The 23390-nt window shown below is 47.8% G+C and overlaps 3 pseudogenes; all 3 read left to right on the top strand.

Annotated features, from left to right (window-relative positions):
- Positions 1-1745: 1745 nt before the first annotated feature.
- Positions 1746-18872, top strand: LOC141581934 (leucine-rich repeat-containing protein 37B-like; annotated as a pseudogene).
- On the top strand, positions 18560-20490 carry LOC101049576 (uncharacterized; annotated as a pseudogene).
- Positions 20026-21771, top strand: LOC104650192 (leucine-rich repeat-containing protein 37A3 pseudogene; annotated as a pseudogene).
- The last annotated feature ends 1619 nt before the right edge of the window (positions 21772-23390 follow it).

Raw genomic sequence — 23390 nt, 5'->3', positions numbered from 1 at the left:
TGATGCATGATGGTTCTCAGATGTCATTCTCTGCCACCCACTGTGGAATACACCCAATTATAGAGTGACCTTGAGTCTCCTGGCTGGCTTGCCCCAGACTGACCATCCCACCCACTCAGGGACCACCGCTACTCCTCTCTGCTGGGTGTGGCCCAAAGCTGGCCTCCCGCAGGCTCACTACTTCCTACCTGCCCTCCAGTGCATCTGGGGTGCTGGTGGCATCCCGAGAGAGACACAGAGTGAGGCCTTTAGCTTGGCGGCAGACCGTGGAGAGCAGCTGGCCTAGAAGGGGCCTGGATGCCCTGTATAGCATCGCTGCTTTTTTTTTTTTTTTTTTCAAATGTCCCATCAAAGCCCTTTCCCCTTGGCGAGGGAGTCACATGGTGACCTGTGTTCTCCCTTCTAGACTGCATGCTTCCCGAGGGCAGCTGGGGTCTTGTTCAGCTCTGACCCTTTAGCATCTAGCACAGTGCCTGCCTCACCGTGGGCCTCCATGGATGCTTAGGGGGTGGGTGGAGGCGGGAGGGAGGCGGGAAGATGGGAGGGAGGTAGAATGGGAGTGGAAGGGAGGGAGGGACTGATGGATGGATGGATGTGATGAACAAAGGGACAGATGAAGGCGTGGACAAATGCATGGCCTGGCTCATGTCATCGGACCTGGAACCAGCGGCCACCCGTCCTCACGTCTTCATGAGCCTTGTTTCGTGTGTGTGAAGAGGTAGAGGGTGGTAATGGGGGACCCTATCTCATCTGTGGGCTCCTCCAGGAACGGGCTTGTGTCTCCTCCTCTCTCGGATCTTCCCTGCTCCTCTGCTCCCCCAAACCTGAGGCTGGGCCACACCTGGCCTTCAACCGCCCTCACTAACGCCAGGGACTCTGTATTTGGGACCACGCTTGGGCAGGAAGGGCAGCGTGGCTTGGGCACGGGGGCCAGGGGAGAGGAAAGGGCAGCTTCTCCCAGCTTCCTCCTGCCCGAAGCCTTCTTCCCCAGCCCTCCTCCCACCCCGGCCCCCCACACCTCTCTTGAGCAGGCCCGTCCTGCCCTCCAGGCTGCAGTTCCAGCGCTCGTCCCGGAACTGGAACTGGCACTCGAGCAGGCCGAGGTGCGCAGCGTCCCGCAGGGTCTCAGCCAGGCCGGGCTCCCTCCGGCACAGCTGCTTCTGCCGCCGGGACAGCTTCAGCAGGTCGCACTGCTTCAGGTGGGCCCCGTCCTGTGCCGGCGCCGCCGCAGTGCCCAGTCCTGGGAAGGGCGTCAGGACCTCCCGCCCAGTCAGGCTGGAGAGGGCGAGAGGAGGCAGACAGGTGGGGATGGGGGTGAGGGGCAGGCGAAGGGAAGGGGCCTCCTCGGGGGCTTCATTACCCTTCATTACCCCCTGGAGGTCCCGTCCCCCTTTTACAGATGAGGAAACTAAGGCTCACGTAACCAGGGTTGCTGCGGGATCTTAAACCTGTTTTCCAGATTCTGGTCTCTGCTATTCTTATCCACCTATTTCTCAAACTTGCTCAGTTAGAAAAATCATCTGGGGTGCTTATTAAAAATACGCTTTCCCAGGATCCATGCTGGGCAATTCTGAGTCTCTTGGTTTGGAATTGGGCCTGGGAATCTGTATATTTACCACATTCCCTGGGCAGCTTTTGTGATCTGGGAATTCAGGGAAATAACACATGGAGTATTGGTGGCTGCCTGGCCAGGAAAGCCACATTCCTAAGAGGGGACAGCGAGGGGATGTGGACATTGAGCGGACACCCAGCCACGGTCCCCTGACAACCCCCTCCCCCTTACACTATGCGGCTGCCCAAGTAACCCCGTTCCGATCTGACATGTTTCCATAAACCCCAGATAGCTCTTCAACCATCTGACCACTTGGTACCTGGTACAGATAGATGCCTGGGGAGGGGAGGGGATGGAAGGAAGGAAGGAAAGGAAGGAAGGACTTCGATGGTTAGATGCAGGCGAAGGAGCTGAGTTCCCATCAGGCCATCAATCCCAGACTTCTCGTTCTCCTAGATCCGAAGTTCATTGATTCTGGAGCCCAGCTGCCAAATTCTAAGGCTGACTTTCCAGCTGCGCAGCCTTGACACCTTGGTTTTTCCCTTCTGGAAACTGGGGAGAGTGATCTTCTCTACCTCCTAGGGTCGCTGGGAGGATCATGTGAAATGGACTAACCCCAGTGCCTGGGACACGCAGGCCTGCCTTCCTGCTGGCTGGGGCTTTCCAAACTTCTCTTGTTTTGCAAGACGCTTTACTCTCCAACTAAGCAGGGTCTCCCCTTTGTCCAGAGGAGGAAATGAAGGATTGATGATGAGCCAGTGACTGGCCCGGCCATACAACAGACCAGCAGCAGGGTGGGAACTGGAGTGAGAGCTCGTCTTCCTTCCCTCTTCCCAGAAGCCCTCTGTGAGATGGCTCTGCTGCTTCAAAACGTTTGCTGTCCTGTACCCTGGTGCCCCCAGTGTGGGTGGAACATACACCATTCCAGGACCCAGCCCAAAAGAAGTAACCCCATTGTGGGACATTCTGGCCTCATAGCTAGGGTAAAAGAGCAAAGGTGGGCTAGGTTTGGTGGCTCACATCTGTAATCCCAGCATTTGGGTGGCCAAGCAGGTGGATCACCTGAGTCCTGGAGTTTGAGACCAGCCTGGGTGACACAGCAAAACCCTGTCTCTATTAAAAATAGAAAAATTAGCTGGGTGTGGTGGCACAAGCCTGTAGTCCCAGCTACTTGGGAGGCTGAGGTGAGAGGATAAATTGAGCCCAGGAGGCGGAGGCTGCAGTGAGCTGAGATTGCATCACTGCACTATAGCTTGGACAACAGAGCAAGACCTGGTCTTTAAAAAAAAAAAAAAAAAAAAAAAAAAAAGCAAAGGAGGAAGCAGGCAGTGAGTGGCTCCTAGAGCTCCTGCTTGGATGTGGCACTTGCGGTGTTGCTCATGTGCCACTGGCCACGGCAAGGCCTGTGGTCAAGCCAGGAGTGGTCAGAGAGGCCCACATTCCTCTGAGCCAAGGACACAGCTCTCCTGTTTGGAGCCACCTGCCTTAGCCAGGATGTCTGGCTGGATGCCACGCCCTCTCTGTGTGCCCAGAAGCCGGAGGGTATGCGGCCTGGCCAAGCCCTCAGAAATCACCCAGGTGCCCTCAGAAATCACCCTCGGATTCCACACCCATCAGGTGCAGTCAACCCATCATGGAGCATATCTCTGAAACCTCCGAGCACAGACAGATGCCATCAGGCTTCCCCTGGCCCAGCCTGGCCCTGGGCTCCTCACCCAGACAGGGTGAGGGCAGGGACCTGTTAATCATTAATCTGAGGGCAAATGGGTAATTTTCCAGTCCATCAGGTCTAACCCAACCCCCTCCCTGCAGCCTGGCAGGAAACCCTCAGAGCTTGACCCCTGGCAGGTCCAGAGCAGGACTGGATGTCAGCTCCAGCTGAGGAGGCCATGTCTTGACTGGCTTCCAGTGTGGAGGGCGGCTTGGGGGCTGCCGCTACCTTGCCCTCCAATGTCCTCCTCCTCACCCTGGGGGCTTACAATTCCTGTGTTTTAGAAACTGTACCTTCCTGGTAGCAGCTGATTGATTGACAGAGGGAACAAGCAGAGAGTGATGGCAATTTTGGCCAATGGGGCTGCATATCCTTCAAGACCTGCTTCAAATGCCATTTTAAGAATAATAGCCGGCCGGGCGCGGTGGCTCAAGCCTGTAATCCCAGCACTTTGGGAGGCCGAGGCGGGTGGATCATGAGGTCAAGAGATCGAGACCATCCTGGTCAACATGTGAAACCCCGTCTCTACTAAAAATACAAAAAAACTAGCTGGGCGTGGTGGCGCGTGCCTGTAATCCCAGCTACTTAGGAGGCTGAGGCAGGAGAATTGCCTGAGCCCAGGAGGCGGAGGTTGCGGTGAGCCGAGATCGTGCCATTGCACTCCAGCCTGGGTAACGAGCGAAACTCCGTCTCAAAAAAAAAAAAAAAAAAATAATAGCCTTTATTATTATATCGTTATATGCTACATTATATGTTATATGATGTGATATGTAACACATTATTACTACTATTGTTTTTTGAGACAGACTCTTACTGTGTGGTCCAGGCTGGAGTGCAGTGGCACGATCTCTGCTCACTGTAACCTCCACCTCCCAGGTTCAAGCAGTTCTCCTGCCTCAGCCTTCTGAGTAGTTGGGACTATAGGTACGTGCCACCACATCCAGCTAATTTCTGTATTTTTAGTAGAGAAGGGGTTTCACCATACTGGCCAGGCTGTTCTTGAACTCCTGACCTCAGGTGTTCTGCCCACCTCAGCCTCCCAGACTGTTAGGATTACAGGCAAGAGCCACTGTGCCCAGCCCAACCTGTGTTCTTGTCTGGGACTCCCCTATAGTGTGGAGTGGAGGCTCAAAGTTGGTTTGTCTAACTAAAGGGGTCATCCTTGATTATGACCTCTGACATCTGGAGAGTGCCAGAATTCCCTAGGCTACATGTGGGGGCCTAGGGAATCTTGCCTCTATGAAAAAATATAAAAATTAGCTGAGTGTGGTGGTGTGCACCTGTGATCTTCTTCCTTTGCGGTGCAAACTCTTATCTCTGCCTACCAGCCAATTGGTCAGGAATGTGCACCCTGGTGTTTCAATCTCCAAACGTTAACATTTTGCTTAACGAGCAAACATTCAGGATCAGGTTCCTTTAGGAATCCCTATTTCTTTCTCCCCACCACACACCAAGCAGGCTGTACACTTCATTTTCCTGTTAGCAGGACTAAACATCTCTGCTACACTTGGCACCAGGATAGCCAGTTGGCCCTTTCTTAGGACACCGAATTTTCTACCTCCTGTAAAAAGTAAAAAGTTCCTCTTCAAAGTTTCCCTTTTTGTTAAATAATAAACAATAAGTGTTAGAAATAATGTAGCAGGATTGGCCGTGGGAAACGGATCTCTCAGACACCGAATACAGGAGGAAGGAGGGTTTATTCGGCTGGGAGCAAGGTGGCATAGTTGCCTAACAGCCAAGCTCCCCAAACAAAGGAGGGTTCCATCTTTATATAGGCTTATACTTTAGATGTTACACATGGAAGAATCTTAGGTTTATAGCTTAACATATGAAAAGGGTTTCAGTTTACAGTCTCAGGAATTACATATGAAAAGGGTCTCAGTTTACAGTCTCAGGAATTACATATGAAAAGGGTCTCAGTTTACAGTCTCAGGAATTACATGTGAAAAGGTTCCAGTTTACAGTCTTAGGAATGAAAAGGGGAAGTTGATCTGAGATGCCTGGGTCTCCTTCTTCACTCCCCGCTTTGAGACCCTCACCACTTTAGAATATTAGTGGGAGGTCCCACTTTCATTCTCACTTTCCAGATTTTCTGAAGAAACCAACTGATAATGTTTTATATAATATACTTGTGATGTCATTTTGTGGCTAACTACAGTAGTGATGAATCCCCTAGTCATCTGAAGGAACAGGGAGAGTAGACAAGGGAGCAGTAAACAAACACCTGTTATTACAACACTTATGATGAGGGTTTTGAATCCTCCCAAGGATGAGAACTAACCTCCAAATAAGGACTCAGGGTTAAATCCATGCCACACCTGTACAGGCACGTGTGCCAGTTTGGTCATGTCTCGCACAATATCCTCCACTGCTTGCTCCTGGTCATCTATGTGCAGACAGCAGTTGGTTAGATTGAATTTTCCACAGACTCCCCCTTCGGCTGCTAGCAAATAATTTAGTGTGAGTCGGTTCTGATAAATCACATTTCTCATCTGAGTTTCTTGTAGGGCCAAGATGGACAGAGCTTTGCCTGTTTTGTTAGTGAGTATTTCCAAAACAGCCTGCAACCGGATGATCCGGTTGAGCATGTAAATAGGGGTCCGGTTTCCCCATGAGCCATTCTCAGCCCATGTGGCTGGCCCATAATACTCAATAATTGTCTCCAGTGGCCACTTATCATCTGTCCAATCCCCTATTTTTAGGTCTCTCTCCTCCCTAGCAGAGTAGACTGGATACCTTAACAGCTCACCTGTCTTAACAGATAATAGGAAGAAAGAGGGCTTAATGATGCCTATGACACAGCTCGCTGTCCACCTCATGGATTACACACCTTATATTGAGTAACATTATATAAACAGGTTCCCTTCTGTGTCCCTGTACATTTATAAGAACTGCAGGACAGAAGAATGACAGTAACTTTTACGTCCTACCTGGTGTACATACTGAGGGCATTCTTCAAAATTAGTTAATGTTCCTACTGTGCAAGTCCAAATATTAAGAAGAACAAGTCCCACGATGCATCTCCTCATGCTTCAGCCATGCATGGAACAGCCAGTTTCCCAGATGTGGCTGGAGCAAGGCTTTTTGTCCTTTTTAAGGTGATTCTGCAGTCCTTGCCTTGGTCTAAGTCTCAGCTGTTGCTGGTTTCACACGGCTGTGGTGGGTCCAGGCTGGGATTCCCTCTACCTTCATGTGGTGGTGGTCAGGATCACGATCTGGGGGTCCTTTCCACCATGGTTTTAGAGGGGCTGCACTCCAGTCTTTTATTCACATGCGGTCACCTGGTGAACTGGTGAGAAAGGGTGAACTGGGGAGAATAAGCCTATAGGACATTTGTTATTTACTTAGGTTGAAGTATCCTAAGTGATTCTCCCTAGGGCTAGTAACTAGCATCCTAACTCAATCTCTCCCCACTCCCAAGGAGTTCCTAAGAGTGCCCAGAGTAGGGGAGGGGGCCTATGGTATAAGACTTCATAGGGGAATATCCTGTTTTCCTAAAGGGAGTTCCCTTTCCAAGGGAAGTTCCTGCACCCACTTTAACCTTGTTTCCTGACACACTTTCCCTAAGCTGTTTTTGATGGTCTGGTTCATTTTTTTCACTTTTCTGGAACTCTGAGATCAGTAGGCAGTGTGCAGTTTCCAGGTGATACCCAAGGCCATTGCTGTTTTCCAGACTAAATCTGCCACAATTGCTGGTCTGTTGTCTGATCCGATGTGCAGTGGCAGTCCAAACCTAGGGACAAGATCTTGAAGCAGCACACGGGTTACTTCATGGGCTCTTTCAGTCCCATCCAGAGTATGTGCACAGCAGGACCAACAAATACTTATGACCCCACACTTGGACATTTCAATAAAGTCTACCTGGAGATCTTCAAATGGAGCTGCTCCATAAGCTTGAATTCCAGGGGGAATAGTTGGACCCTGCCTCGCGTTGTGTTGCCGACATGTAATGCATCGCTGTGCCAGTTTTGGTCAAGGCCGCTAAGTGTGAGATGTAAAAGTACAGGCCCAGTATCTTTTCAAGCAACTCTTGATGTAAATGAGTGGCCTCATGTACGGCTTGTACAACTGCGGCCCCCAGCAGCTGGGGTGCAGCTATTCTTCCATCTGGCAGTTGGATCCATCTTTCTTTAATCAGTTGCCCCCTTCTGTCTGGAGAAAGTCTCTTTCTTCCTTAGAGTAAGTAGGTAGTAGATCACGGATCTGGGGAATCAGCAGGGCTGTAACTGCTATTTGGTAGGGGGCAGATGCTGCCTTACGAGCTGCTGAATCTGCTCGGGAATTTCCCAGGGCCACGGAGGTGTGGGCCCGATGATGTCCTCGGCAATGCATGACAGCTACCTTCTGGGGCATCCAGATTGCTTCTAGCGCTGCAAAATTTCATGCTGATACTTTATTTCTTTTCCCCCTGAAGTTAACAGGCCTCTCTCTTTGTACAGTGCTCCATGTACTTGGAGAGTCAGGAGGGCATATCAAGAGTCAGTGTAGGCCGGGCGCGGTGGTTCAAGCTTGTAATCCCAGCACTTTGGGAGGCCGAGGCGGGTGGATCACGAGGTCAAGAGATCAAGACCATCTTGGTCAACATGGTGAAACCCCGTCTCTACTAAAAATACAAAAAATTAGCTGGGCATGGTGGCACGTGCCTGTAATCCCAGCTACTCAGGAGGCTGAGGCAGGAGAATTGCCTGAACCCAGGAGGCAGAGGTTGCGGTGAGCCGAGATCGCACCTTTGCACTCCAGCCTGGGTAACAAGAGCGAATCTCCGTCTTAAAAAAAAAAAAAAAAAAAAAGAGTCAGTGTAAATGTTTGCAACCTTATCTTTACTCAGCTCTAAGGCTTGAGTTAAAGCAATGAGTTCAGCCTTCTGAGCTGAGGTGCTCGGAGGTAAGGATTTGGCCTCGATTACAGTGTCCAGAGTTACCACGGCGTAGCCTGCACATCTGTCCCCTCGTGGATTGACAAAGCTGCTCCCATCCACATACAACTTCCAGTCTACTACTGTCCATGGCTGATCCCAAAGATCAGGCCTGCTGGAATAGACTGTGTCCAGGACTTCAACACAGTTGTGTTCAACCGGACCCTCTGACATTGGGAGCAAACTGGCGGGGTTTAAGGTGTTGCAGACTTCAATGGTGATGCAGGGATTTTCACATAGCAGGCCTTGGTATTTGGTCAGCCTAATATTTGATAATCAGAGGTGCCCTCTGGTATTCATTAGAGTCACTACTGAGTGAGGTGCCTTGATATTTAGGTTCTGTCCCAGAGTTAGCTTATCTGCTTCTTGTGCTAGCAGGGTGGTTGCTGCCAGGGCCCTGAAGCACGGGGGCCATCCTTTGGAAACTCCATCCTGCTGCTTGGAGAGGTAAGCTACAGGCCTGGGCCAAGGTCCTACTGTTTGGACTAGGACCCCAACTGCCACTTTTTCTCTTTCTGCCACATCTAATGTGAAGGGCTTTGTTAAATCAGGTAGCCCCAAAGTTGGAGCTGACATTAGTTTTGTTTCCAGTTCCTGACAGGCCTGATGCTGCTGGGATCCCCATTCAAAGGGCTCCTTGTCTCCCCTCTTTGTCACATCATAGAAGGGTTTGGCTAGTACTGCAAAGTTTGGAAATCCACAATTTACAAAACCCACTGCTCCCAGGAGCTCTCTCACCTGACCTTTAGTCTCAGCTTCTATCACTTTGCAAGTGGCTTGCTTCCTCTCTGCTTCTAGGCTGCGTTTCCACCTTCTGGATGGTGAGCCTCAGATATTGCATTTGCTTTTTGGCAAATCTGGGCTTTCCTTTTAGACACTTTATACCTACAGTCCTCCAGGTGCTGAAGTAAGGCATTTGTTTGCACATCCGACTGCCGTGGGGTGTCCCAACAGAAGGTTATCAGTTTACAGGGGCAGCATGCAAGCAAGAAACTTCTAGGGGACGGTCACGGGCTGATGCCTCCCAGAGAATGATGAGAGAGTTTCTGAGCCTCTGGGAAGCTGGGTCCAGGTGTATTGAGTGGTTACATCTGCTTCTGGGTTTCTCTCATTGAAATGCAAATAGTTTTTGACCCTCCGAGGCCAGTCCAATGCTAAGGAGGAATTCTTTAAGTCCAATTAAGTGAACCAACTATCCTTTGCTGGCAATAATCCCAACTGCGTGTATGAGTTGGGTGCAAAGCCACGCAAGCCCTGCATGGGCCAGGGTGATAATATCAGTCTTCTGCTTCTGGCTAGGAAGTCTCCCCACCCTCCCCTTCCCAAGGGACAATGAGAGCCTGGATGACCCCTGCCTGAGGCATTTTTAGCTGCAGGGAGTCTCTTTTGTTGAATGCCATAGTGGCCCTCGATTTGCACAACAGGTTTTGCTTTGCCGGAGAAACGGGGCAGGGGTAGTCCATTAAATACAAGAAAGTCTGTTCTCTTAACACCTTAATAGCTGTAATAATATTGGTTCTGTTTTTTTTTCCAGGGGGGGGAGGTTACAGGGCTGTCGTCCAGACTGTGGGCTCTTTGGGGGCATATGAGTCCAGCCCCCCTCTCTTTTAGTCCAGTGGCCCTTGCATTAGATTGAACAGAGCCCCTTCACTTTTTATCTGGATCCTCGTGCTTAGGATCACCCTGTTCTCCCATTAACTGTGGGCATTTTTTTCCTCAAATGTCCTATTTCTTGACAAAATGCACACTGATCGCATTGCAGGCACGGGCAGGCAGACTGTGAGGCTTTCCAGGAATCCCCCTTTTTCCACATTCTTGGGGGCATTCCTCTCATAGCAGCAGCTATCAAGTCAGCCTTCCATTGAGCCTGATGTTCCCTTTCCCTATGACTTTACCTCTGGTTTACTGCCTTTTGGTTTACAAACGCCTGGTTAGCTACTTCCAATAACTGAAGTATTCATGCATGCAAATCCTGCCTGTTTCTGCCACTGAATTTGCCTGGACTTGGGAGTCCGTGTTTCTCGGTGGTGAGGGGAATGGTGGTTCTCAGTGGTGAGGGGAATGGTGGTTTCTAGCAGTCTGTCCCTTGGCTACTAAAACAGTCACTGCCTGCTCTCTTAGCCACTTCAGAGGGTTTAACACTAACTGCAACCACGAGTCTGTGTATGGAAATTGATCCAGGTGTTCTAGCTCGCTGTATATAACCTCATGCCTTACTTTGGAGACAAGGGGCCTATCTAGGGTCCCCTCTGGGGGCCAACCTATCCTAAATGCTGGCCAATCTTCCCTACATAAAACCCTTAATTTCTCTGGTGTCACAGTTGCTTTATAATTCCCACTAAATCCCTTCTTGAAATTTTTCAGCATGGTTTCTAAAGGGGTGGGCTTGCTATGGGAGTGACCCATATTAACACTTCAAAGAAACAATTCCCACAGTTAGGAGAGTGTTAGTTCACTCACAGCAGTTCCTGCCTAACTGCCTAACTGCAGCACAGAGCACTCTCCGATTTACATTCACTTCAATCCTTTCACAATGCCCAGAGGCTTCTTCACTCAGCCTTATGTGGCTGTCTCTAATTCTTACAAATTGCTTGAAGCATGAGGCCCTTCCTAATGGGCCTGATGCCTTTTATGACTGATGAGTCCAGTTGGACACATCTACACACACACACACACACACACCCGATTGCTCTCCTTCCAATTCAAAACCATAAGCAAAAGCTTCCAAGGTTAGTTACAGAGAGAGCTACCTTCAAAAGTGCTGGTCTGGCACCCATGGGTGATCAGGCCATGCTTCCACCCAAAATGGGGTGGGCTACGTTCCCAGGTTCAATCTTACCAAATTCAGTGGTCTGGACTTCCCCAAATACTCGTTCTTCCTCAGTGTTCAGCCACTGGGTGGATCTGCACTGCAGGGCCTCCCTGCTGCACTCTGGTGAGGCTTTTCCACCAGGCAAATACCTGCCCATGAGCGCTCTCAGGATGCATCACCCCAGTGAGCAGGAGTCCCCCTGCAGGGATGCTCCACAGGGCTAGGCAAACCACCTGAGACTTTTTCCCATCGTCTGATATCCGAGACTCGCTACCCGGCCAATGTACGAAAACGTAGCAGGATCGGCCATGGGAAACGGATCTCTCAGACACCAAATACAGGAGGAAGGAGGGTTTATTCGGCTGGGAGCAAGGTGGCATAGTTGCCTAACAGCCAAGCTCCCCTAACAAAGGAAGGTTCTGTCTTTATATAGGCTTATACTTTAGATGTTACACGTGGAATAATTTTAGGTTTATAGCTTAACATATGAAAAGAGTTTCGGTTTACAGTCTCAGGAATTACAGGGTTTCAGTTTACAGTCTTCAGAATTATATATGAAAAGGGTTTCAGTTTACAGTCTTCAGAATTACATATGAAAAGGGTCTTGGTTTACAGTCTTAGGAATTACATACGAAAGGGGTTTTGGTTTACAGTCTTAGGAATTATATATGAAAAGGGTTTCAGCTTACAGTTTCGGGAATTACATATGAAAAGGGTCTTGGTTTACAGTCTTAGGAATTACGTTTGAAAGGGCTTTCGGTTTACAGTCTTAGGAATTACATATGAAAAGGTTCCAGTTTACAGTCTTAGGAATGAAAAGGGGAAGTTGATCTGAGATGCCTGGGTCTCCCTCTTCAATAATAATCCCCCTTTTTTTGACACAAAAAATTTATGCATAATTCAAACTGTACATAATTCACATTTATTCTTCTAAACAAATAGAAGCTCACATCTGTACTACTTTTACAATTTACAAAGTGCTTTTATGTACATTTTCTCATTTGCTATTTGAGACAGACATGTGAGATAACTATTATTCTTATTTTACAAATGGAAATAAACCCAGACATTATTCAGTACTTTAACCACTAATAGTGGAACCCTGAGACTTTAGATTTGCCAAGGGGTTTAATAATGCAAATATCACATATAGTTCAATTTTTAACACCATACTTAAGTTTTCCATTTTCTTAACAATAGAAAATTATTTTAAAAAGTTTTCCTCAATATAATAACACAAATGGTAAATATTACACAGTCATATACTAACCCAATGCATAAGATTCACCAGAAGCAAAATCTATCTGGGGGGGGGGGGTCCTATATTGTTACATATATACAGGGCACCAGCACCAGAACCACATTTATACTAATACTTTTTATTTCTAATGAAAAGAAAACAATGCAGGGCATGCCTGCAGCCTGCAAGCCTAATTGTACATATGTATGTGTCAGACTATGCAGGGGGCCAAGAGGAATTCAAAGAAATATATATATATTTTTTGAGACCGAGTTTCACTCTTGTTACCCAGGCTGGAGTGCAATGGCGCGATCTCGGCTCACCGCAACCTCTGCCTCCTGGGTTCAGGCAATTCTCCTGCCTCAGCCTCCTGAGTAGCTGGGATCAAAGAAATATTTTATCCAAATTTGGAGTTTAGGGCCTGATTGTCCCAGCTTAAGGGACATACCTCTCATTTTTTGTCATAGTTTCTCTTTCTCCGTCCCCTTTTCTCCCTAACTACCTTGTGCTATTAAGACTGGAAACTCTAACAGGTAGCTTTTCCTTTCTGAATTATCTTTACTACTGTATAATTTTTTTCAGAATAGTTCTTATTTCTACATCTTGAAGACATTTCTTTATAGTAGATAGGGAGGCTAGAGTTCACATTCACTGCCAGAAAACGGTCAGTTCCAGTGTTAATTTCCCAGCAAACACCTGAGAGAAAAACTGAACAGAATAATGATAGCTGGCATAGCAGTGACACCTGCACCCAGAAAGCTGCACTGCAAGTGTCTAATCTTTGAGGCTTTCCTTTGTTATAACTCTGCCAATTTTAACTAGCAATTTCTGGCTGGTTGTAAGTTCAAAGCAGATCAATGTATTTAAATCACTGGTTCAACAAATCACTCTTTTAAATGTTATAATGTTTATATTGCAACTGAGGATGTTTTCAATAAATATCTTGAGCTTTAGGCCCTGGCTAAGTATTCCTTTTGTACTAGAAATCAGATTTCTCTGGCACAACTCCATTGCCTGCAATGGTATTTATCAAAACTATAAATGCCAGCACACTATTTCAATATGTATTCAGTTCATATCTAAATATCTCATTAGTATGAAACAAACCAAATATAAATACTGAATATATAGTACAAATCAACAGATTCTTCACAGAAGAAAACAATGAAAGATTAATTTTCTACAACATGTTGCCTGTTCATTAGTTCTTCAATAATATTACTTAGGCTATTTCAAGGGTAACAAAATGTATGTGCCACTACCCATGTTTTCGCATCTTTTTTTTTTTTTTTTTTTTTTTTTGAGACGGAGTTTCGCTCTTGTTACCCAGGCTGGAGTGCAATGGCACGATCACGGCTCACTGCAACCTCCGCCTCCTGGGTTCAGGCAATTCTCCTGTCTCAGCTTCCTGAGTAGCTGGGATTACAGGCACGTGCCACCATGCCCAGCTGATTTTTTTTTTTTTTTTTGTATTTTTAGTAGAGACGGGGTTTCACCTTGTTGACCAAGATGGTCTCGATCTCTTGACCTTGTGATCCACCCACCTCGGCCTCCCAAAGTGCTGGGATTACAGGCTTGAGCCACTGCACCCGGCCTTCTCATCATTTTTTAAATCTAGGTTTTAAAGGGCACAGATAATGATGCATATAGTCAGATTTATTTATTTATTTATTTATTTTTAATAGGATGGGGTTTCACCATGATGGCCAGGCTGGTCTTGAACTCCTGACCTCAGGTGATCCACCCACCTCAGCCTCCCAAAGTGCTAGGATTACAGGCATGAGCCACCTCACCCAGCCTAGTCAGATTTATTTTTATAAACTTTTGATGTTTCTTTTGTTGTGCATCTTACATGAATATATAAAGACAAAAACAGATGTACATTTAAGTCATTAGTTATATGAATTTTGCTTAGCTAGTTGCTTTATATGGATGTTGTAAATGACAAGATAAAATAATGAAGTTTGATAAACTCATCCGTGCCCTGTGAACTTTAGTCTACTTACTGCATAAATTGATTCAGTCACTATTTGCTAGTTTAAAAAAAATAGTTTTAAAAAGCTGCAAACCATACTTTATTACACATTTCTGAATCAGGAAGAGGTAAACTGTGACCCAGTTCACCCATGCTGCTGATTCTTTTGGGAAGAAAAAATAAGAGTTTCCAAACTCTCTTTTTAAAAAAGCTAGCGTTTTCTTCTATGATTAACCTTTACTCTAAAGTCTCTTTTACCCAAGGTGTGGTCCCTGGGTCGTCTTTTTGAGGTTTAGTTTCTGGGAAGTTTTCAGTAAACCACTCTTGTGCGGTTTTAAAAACTAACTTCCTTCAAGCTTCCTTGCTTTTTGCTTATAACTCTTTGTTATGCCCTGTGTAGCTACTAAATATAGTAAAGGAATAAATATATTCTATGTCCTTGTACTTTAACAAAGTTATTTGTTTTGGCCTATAGCTGCTCAGACATGTCCGAACATGCCTGGGTGTCTCCCAGCTTACAGCTACGCCTCTTCCTTATTTGGAAATGTTATTGTTCTCCTAGTTTCCCATAAATAACCCCCTTCCTTTCTTTGTTCTCCATCGTGCATTTACCTATTTAGGAAAGTTTTAAGTTTTTAGCCAATTGAGATCAGTCTAGATGGTAGAGTCCAGCTCCAGCCAATGGAGACAGGATACAGCAGTAAGGACCCAGTGCGTCAGGGACCAAAACTTCTGCTTTTATTTGTTTAATGTGTTCTTGTGACAATCATACTTCCAAGAAGCACCCTTTCTGCAGAAAGTAAAATTGCCTTGCTGAGAAAATTCATAGTCAAGTGCTACTTCCTTTGTGGCACTGAAAATTTTACTTCTAACAGCATGTGTTACAGGTTTGTAGCCTAGGAGCCATAGGCCATACCGTATAGCCTAGGTGTGCTGTTGGCTATATCACCTAGGTTTGTGGAAGTACACATTATGATGTTAGCATAATGGTGAAATAACCTAATGACACATTTCTCAAGCTCCTCCTCACATGTCAAGCAACCCATGAATGTACATGAAAGCTGTTAAGTAGGGATTAAGTTTCTAAATTAATCTCTAAAATAGTCATTATTTACTATATATGGAATTTTTTTTTTTAAAGGAGCAAAAGTCTCATTTCAGTGGGAACTTAATTTGGGGCTAGAGTGTTTTATTTACCTTTCACCCCAAAGTTGTAAAGTGTTTTGTTTTGAAGTTTTTCCCTGTAAAACAAATATTTTAATTCAATTTAAATAAAAACCACCAAAGAAACCTCAAGCTTAAGAAGTCTATCTTCCTATGAAATCTGAGAGGAAGTTACCACTGATTTCAGAAATCTGATTATAATGATAGGTCCATCCTTAAATGAGGTGAATCTTGTAATCCCTTCATTTTAAAACCATCACTATGCACTATATGCCTATGCTAGGCACTGGAATAAGATGAAGCACCTTCTTGGGAGTTTACACACTGGTAATTATGCCAGTCAGTCAGTAATAAGATAGGTAAGAATGGCTGTGGGGGAAGTCAGCTGGATTCTAGTTTATAGTCGCATTTCAGGAACTTATTTAGCATGCTGACTTAACAACCTAAGCCTCTTCTCCATGTGTGCACACAGGGTAGACCTCTGAAGGGTGGCACTGTAACTTCTAGGGTAATGTGGTAAGTCAAGGCAGGATGACATTCAGCCTCCTCCCAGGCTAGTGCAAAGGGCTCTTCACTCAGATTGAAGCCTTCTCTCCCAGACTGAATTCCCCACCCCAACAGCCCTCCTACAGAAAATCTGGAGTCCTCGCTTATTCCCTGGAGGCCCCTACCCAATAGGGTCGTGAATCAATGATCAAACATGCAACAAAAGATATAGAAAGTTTAGCGAAAATGGCAACATTTTGGAATAAATGACTGTAATGTGCGTTCTGCCTGCCACCCTAACTGACACACATTTTGCAGGTCAGTTTGCTCTCCCTGGAAGGAAGAGTTTTCTCAGATTTCACCTTGGAGGAGGAAAGGTTCAGGCTGCCAGAACTCGGCTAGGGCTTCTGAATATCCTGAGGCAAGGTCCCATGACTTCCTTTGGAAGCTCTGCCGCGCCCCCACCCCACTCCACCCCACCCCACCCGACCAGGCTGCTGGAGTCCTGGGACCACCCGGGTCTGTGGCCCAAATCCTTCCTAGCTAAGGGGAGAGGAGGGGGGCTTGGGCGGGATTGTGACATAAGATCACCATGGTGACATAATTTATTTAGCCTAATAAAGGTAGCGTAAATAAAAGTGTCATAAAGGACGGGGCGGGGCGTGTGCTTGTCAGGGACGCCAGCCTCTAGGGACTGCCAGAATGGCTCCCGCTCAATGCGCAGCGCCAGTGCTTATCATGTCCCAGCTGCGTCTCTGGGCCCCATGGCCCCTCCTCACGTGGCAACTATTGTGGCTACTAGTCCAGGAGGCTCAGCCTCTGGAGTGGGTCAAGGACCCACTCTAGCTGACCTCTGACCCTCTGGGGCCGACTGAGCCCTGGTCTTCCCGCTCCAGTCTCCCATGGGAATCTCCCCATATGCTTACTTTCCCAGCAGGCCCCGGGGGCTTTGATTAGCTGGGGTCCTCTGCTTCCTCCCAGAGGTCAGCCCTGCCCCAGGAATCGACTGAGAATTTGGTTCCATTCCTGGACACGGATTCAGCTGGAGAGCTGTCCCCAGGGCCAGAGCCCTTCTTGTCTGCACACCCAGATCTGAATGACAAGCTGACTCCGCAAGAAAGGTTCCCAGAGGTGGGTCCAATGCTGGACTGGGATCAGAACCAGACCCTAGTTCAGCCTCCTCGCCTCAAAAGGAGGATTCAGACTACAGATGTAGATCAGGCTGCAGATCATCAGGCAGATGAAATACTTGTTCCACCTCTAGAGAGTAAGGATTCAAAAGCAACCTACTCTATACTTTCTCCCAAGAACCTGAAGAAAGATCTAGCTCAGCACTGGAGGCTTGCTAAGGTTGTGGGAATTCCACGTCGATTCCACTTTCTAAATTCCATCTAGAGACTAAAACTCAAAATCCAGAGACCCTTGAAGAGCTCCAGTCCTCTTCCCTACAGCAAGAAGCCCCAGCGCATTTTTCACAGCTCCCTGAGGAGGTAGAACCTTCTTCAACCCAGCAGAAGGCTCCAGCTCTGCCCTCACAGTCCCTTGAGGGGCTCCACTCTTCTTCAACAGAGCAGGAGGCCCCTGTGCAGCAGTTACCTGCCTCTGAAGCGATCGTAGCTCACCCATCGATACAGCATGAGGTAGATGTTCCCTTTAAAAGTTAATGGGAGGCTGGGTGCAGTGGCTCACGCCTGTAATCCCAGCACTTTGGGAGGCCGAGGCGGGTGGATCACGAGGTCAAGAGATCGAGACCATCCTGGTCAACATGGTGAAACCCCGTCTCTACTAAAAATACAAAAAATTACCTGGGCATGGTGGCGCGTGCCTGTAATCCCGGTTACTCAGGAGGCTGAGGCAGGAGAATTGCCTGAACCCAGGAGGCGGAGGTTGTGGTGAGCCGAGATCACGCCATTGCACTCCAGCCTGGGTAACAAGAGCAAAATTCCGTCTCAAAAAAAAAAAAAAAAAAGTTAATGGGAAGCTCAGCACTCACACTTGCCCAATGTCACAGTCAAACCTGTGGATGTGGAGCTTACACGAACTCCAGAGTCAGGTAAGGAACTTACATCAAGCCAGGAACAGGCCACAGCTCAGCCTCCAGAGCACCCTGAGGAGAGGAAACCTTCTCCATCCCAGCAAGAGACCTCAGCTGAGCCTCTGGGTCCTCTGTGGAGGCTGAACGTTCCCCCAGTGAGCAGGAGCAGCCAGCTCAGCCTTTTGAGTATTTGGGGAAGCTTTAACCTTCTCAGACCCAGGAGAAGACCCCAGCTCAGCCTCCCAAAGAGATGGAACCCTCTGCAATCCAAGAGGAGACTGCAAATCAGCCTCCAGGTCCTCCAGTGGAGGCTGAAGATTCCCCCAGTGAGCAGGAGCAGCCAGCTCAGCCTTCTGAGTTTCCTGCAGGGGCTGAACCTTCTCTGACCCAGCAGGAGGCCCCAGCTCAGCCTCCAGAGTCCTCTATGGAAGTCTAGCTCAATCTTCACCGAATCATGAGCTGACAGTTTAACCTCCAGATGAGGATCAAACTCATTATAACTTGCCCATTACAATTAAACCTACAGATGTGGAGATTGCCATAACTTCAGAGCCTACCAAGGAGATAGAATCTTCCCAAGCCCAGCAGGAGGCCCCGACTCAGCATCTAGAGTAGGTGGAACCTTCTGCATCTCATCAGGAGGCCCCAATTGAACATCCAGGTCTACCTATGGAGCCTGAACTTTCCCCCAGTGAGCAGGAGCAACTAGCTAAGCCTTCTAAATCTTCTGGGGAGCTTGAACCTTCTCAGACCCAGGAGGAGACCCCAGCTCAGTCTCCCAAAGAGATGGAACCTTCTGTGATTCAAGAGGGACCCCAACTGAGCCTCAAGGTCCTCCTATGGAGCCTGAACTTTCCCCCAGTGAGCAGGGCAGCCAGCTCAGCCTTCCAAGTTTCCTTCGGGGGCTGAATCTTCTCTGACCCAGCAGGAGGCCCTAGCTCAGCCTCCAGGGTCCTCTGTGGAAAGTGTAGCTTGAGCTCCACCGAATCATGAGCTGAGAGTTCAACCTCCAGATGAGGATGAAGCTCATTATAACTTGCCCAAAATTACAATTAAACCTACAGATGTGGAGATTACCAGAACTTCAGAGCCTACCAAGGAGACAGAATCTTCCCAAGCCCAGCAGGAGGCCTCGACTCAGCCTCTAGAGGAGGTGGAACCTTCTGCATCCCAACAGGAGGCCCTAACTGAACATCCAGGTCTACCTGTGGAGCCTGAACTTTCCCCCAATGAGCAGGAGCAGCCAGCCAAGCCTTCTGAGTCTTCTGGGAAGGTTGAATCTTCTCCAGCCCAACAGGAGCCCCCATCCCAGCCTCCAGAAGTAAAGTAATAGTTTTACTGCAAGGTCACCATCAAGCTCATCATTCTGATTTGCCATATGTCACTGTAATGCCTCCAGTGGTGCAGCTCACCATGGCAACAGATCCTACTGCAGAGACGGGAACTTTCGTAATCCACCAGGAGGCTACAGCTCAGCTCTCAGGACTCATTAGGGATGTAGAACCTTCTGCCACCCAGCATGGGGCCCACCTCTGCCTCCTGAGTCATTGGAAGAGGTTGGACCTTTACCAATTCAACAGGAGACCTCAGTTCAGTCTCCAGAATCTATTAAGGATGAGAACCCCTTTCCAACCCAGGAGGAGGCTGCAGCTGAGCATCCACAGACCCCTGAGGAGGTTGAGTCTCCTCTAATCCAGCAAGAGGCCCCAGCTCAGACTCCACAGCTCCCTAATGAAATTGTAGCTCAACTTCCTGAGCATCACGAGGTACCAGTTTCTCTAAGTCATGACCAAGTTCAGCCTCCAACATTGTACAATGTCACTGTTAAACCTGTGCATCACATGGTTACAGTGACTCCAGATCTCACTAATCAGGTTGAAATTTTAACTCAACAGGGGACACCAGCTCAGCCCTTAATGTCCCCTGAGGAGTTTCAACATTTGAAAGATCAGCAAGAGGTTATAATTCAGCAGCTAAATACCCCTGAAAATGATGAACTTCCTCCAGTCCATCAAGAGCCCACAACTCAGCTTCCAACTCAGCTCAGTCCATTGAGAATGAGATGGCATTTTCACCTCTAGATCTGTCTCCAGTATTCAGAAGTAATTCACCTTTGCCTAATACCACAGATAAAAATGTGGATCTGGAGCTTACCATACCTACAGCAGTCACTGTAGATATAGAGGTCAAACCAATTCCAGTCCAGCAGGACAGCCTTCCTGTTCCCACTGAGCAGGCACACTTTTCTCTGGTCCAGCCTGATCTCTGTTCCCCACCTCTGCATTCTTCTGAAAAGACTGAATCTCCAGTCCAGCAAGAGGCCACAGCTCAGACTCCAGATTCCCCTAAGGAGGTAGAACCTTCTCCAGTCTGGCAAGAGTTCCCAGCTGAGCCACCATTGCCCCTTAAGGAGGTTGAACCATCTGTAACCCAGCAGGAAGCCTCAGGTTATCCTCCGAAGTCCACGGAAGAGATCAGTCCTTCTCCACAGCAGGAGATACCAGCTCAGCCATCAGAGCCACCTGGGAAGGTCGAACCATCTCCTGTCCTACAGCAGGCCCCAACTCAGCTTTTGGAGCCACCTAAAGAGGTAGGATCCTCTCCAGTCCAGCAAGCTCAGTCTTCAGAGCTCCCTATGGTGATAGAACCCTCTCTGACTCAGCAGATGGCCCCATCTTTGCCTCCAGAGTTCCCTCAGAAGGTGGGACCATCTCTAACTCAGCAGGATGTTCCAGCTCAGATTCCAGAGCCCCCTATGGAGGCAGAACCTTCTCCACCCAGCAGGATGCCATAGTTCAGGCTCTAGAGCCCCCTAAGGAGGTTGCAGCTCAACCTCCAGCTCATTATGAGTTGACAATTCTAACACCAGGTCAGGATCAAGGTCAGCATTCAACATTGCCTAGTGTCACAGTTCAACCTTTGGACCTGGGGCTTACCGTCACTCCAGAATCCATGACAGAGGTTGGACTTTCTCCAACCATGCAGGAGATCCCACCTCTGTCTCCTAAGAAAGTTGTACCCCAACTTCCAGTATATCAAGAGGTAACAGTTCCAACACCAGGTCAGGATCAAGCTCAGCACCCAGTGTCACCCAGCATTACAGTACTACCTTTGGACCTGGGACTTACCATACCTCCAGAACCCACTACGGAGGTTGAATAGTCTACACCCCTGAAGAAGACTGTAGTGACTCCAAAGCACCCTAAGGTGACACTTCCACATCCAGACGAGGTTCAGACTCAGCATTCAAACCTGACTCAAGCCACAGTTCAACCTTTGGATCCGGGGCTTACCATCACTCCTGAATCCATTACAGAGGTTGAACCTTCCACAGGCCTGACGACTACTGCTCCTCCTCCAAAACACCCTGAGGTGACACTTCCACCTTCAGACAAGGGTCAGACTCAGCATGCAAACCTGACTCAAGTCATAGTTCAGTCTCTGGACCTGGAGTTTACCATAACTACAGAACCTACAGGTTAAACCGTCTCCAGCCACAGAGGAGACCTCAATTCAGCCTCCAGATCTGAGGCTTGCCATAACTCTAGAATCCACGACAGAGACTGGACATTCTGCAGCCCTGGAGAAGACTACAGCTCCTCGTCCAGATCAGGTTCAGACTCAGCGTCAAAACCTGACTGAAGTCGCAGGTCCACCTACTGATCTAGAACCTACTCAGGATTCACTGGTGCAGTCTGAAAGTTACACCCAAAATAAGGCTTTAACTACATCAGAGGAACAGGCCTCTGCAGGCACCAACATGTGTGACCTCTGTACCTGCAGAGATGAGACGCTGCCGTGATCTCAGCCCAAAGCAGAGGCTCTGTCATGTGCCTGTGCCAGAGCCAAACACCTACAACGGCACCTTCACTGTCTTGTAAGAATCACCTTTCCTCCATTGTCCTGTGTCCTGCCTGACATGGCAGCCTTTTCCTGGAGGCCTTCCTGGGCCTTCTTTATCTCCCCAAGCCATACTGACAGCTGACTTTCTGCTTTCACCTTTGCTTGTCCACTCTTCCTTCTCCTCATTCTCCTTTACGTTAGGCCCCTTCTCCAGTCTTTTGCTTGTGATTGCTCAGCAACATACATATTAAATGTACAAACAAATTATTAAGAGAAATGATACAGAAAATAATATGTGCAATATGATTTCATTTATATAATGTTATATAATGTTCAAGAAGGCAAAACTAAACTATGTTGTTTATGAATGACCTATAATAGTTAAAACTATATTTTATTTTATTCATTTATTTATTTTGAGACGGAGTCTCACTCTGTCGCCAGGCTGTAGTGCAGTGGCGTGATCTTGGCTCACTGCAACCTCTGCCTCCTGGGTTCAAGCAAGTCTCTGCTTCAGCCTCCCAAGTAGCTGGGATTACAGGCACCCGCCACAATGCCCAGCTAATTTTTGTATTTTTTTTTTTTTTTTTGAGACAGAGTCTTACTCTGTTGCCCAGGCTAGAGTGTCGTGGCATGATCTTGGCTCACTGCAACCTCTGCTTCCTGGGTTCAAGTTATTCTCCTGCCTCAGCCTCCTGAGCAGCTGGGATTACAGGTGTGCACCACCATGCCTGGCTAACTTTTGTGTTTTTAGTAGAGACAGGGTTTCACTATGTTAGCTAGGCTGGTCTCGAACTCCTGACCTTGTGATCCACCTGCCTCAGCCTCCCAAAATGTGATAACAGGCCACTGCGCCCAGCCTATTTTATTTTATTTTTTTGAGGAAGTGTCTGTGGTGTGCAAACATGGCTTAGTGCAGCCTAGACCTCCCATACTCAAGTGATCCTCCAATCTCAGCCTCTCCAGTAGCTGGGACTACAGGTGCAGGCCAACATGCCTAGCTAATTTCTAAAATTTTCTAGAGACAAGGTCCTGCTGTATTGCTCAGACTGGTCTTGAACTCCTGGGCTCAAGCAATCCTCCTGCCTTGGCTTCCCAAAGTGCTGGTTATAGGTGTGAGCCACAGCACCCAGCCAGAACTATTTATTTTATTTTACATAATTTTTTATTTTATCATTTTAATTAATTAATTTTTTATTTTTATTTTTTTATTTTTTTTATTTTTTTTGAGATGGAGTTTCGCTCTTGTTACCCAGGCTGGAGTGCAATGGCGCAATCTCGGCTCACCGCAACCTCCGCCTCCTGGGTTCAGGCAATACTCCTGCCTCAGCCTCCTGAGTAGCTGGGATTATAGGCACGTGCCACCATGCCCAGCTAATTTTTTGTATTTTTAGTAGAGACGGGGTTTCACCATGTTGACCAGGTTGGTCTCGATCTCTCGACCTTGTGATCCACCCGCCTCGGCCTCCCAAAGTGCTGGGATTACAGGCTTTAGCCACCGTGCCCGGCCATTTTTTTTTTTTTTTGAGATGAAGTCTCACTCTGTCGCCCAGGCTGGAGTGCATTGGTGCTATCTTGGCTCACTGCAATCTCTGCCTCCCAGGTTCAACCGATTCTCCTGCCTTGGCCTCTCTTGTATCTGGGATTATAGGCACAC

The sequence above is a fragment of the Saimiri boliviensis genome, chromosome 17, assembly GCF_048565385.1.
Source record: "Saimiri boliviensis isolate mSaiBol1 chromosome 17, mSaiBol1.pri, whole genome shotgun sequence".
NCBI classification, from domain to species: Eukaryota; Metazoa; Chordata; class Mammalia; order Primates; family Cebidae; genus Saimiri; species Saimiri boliviensis.
The sequence above is the reverse complement of the archived record's forward strand: the minus strand, read 5'-3'. Positions and strand labels throughout refer to the sequence as shown.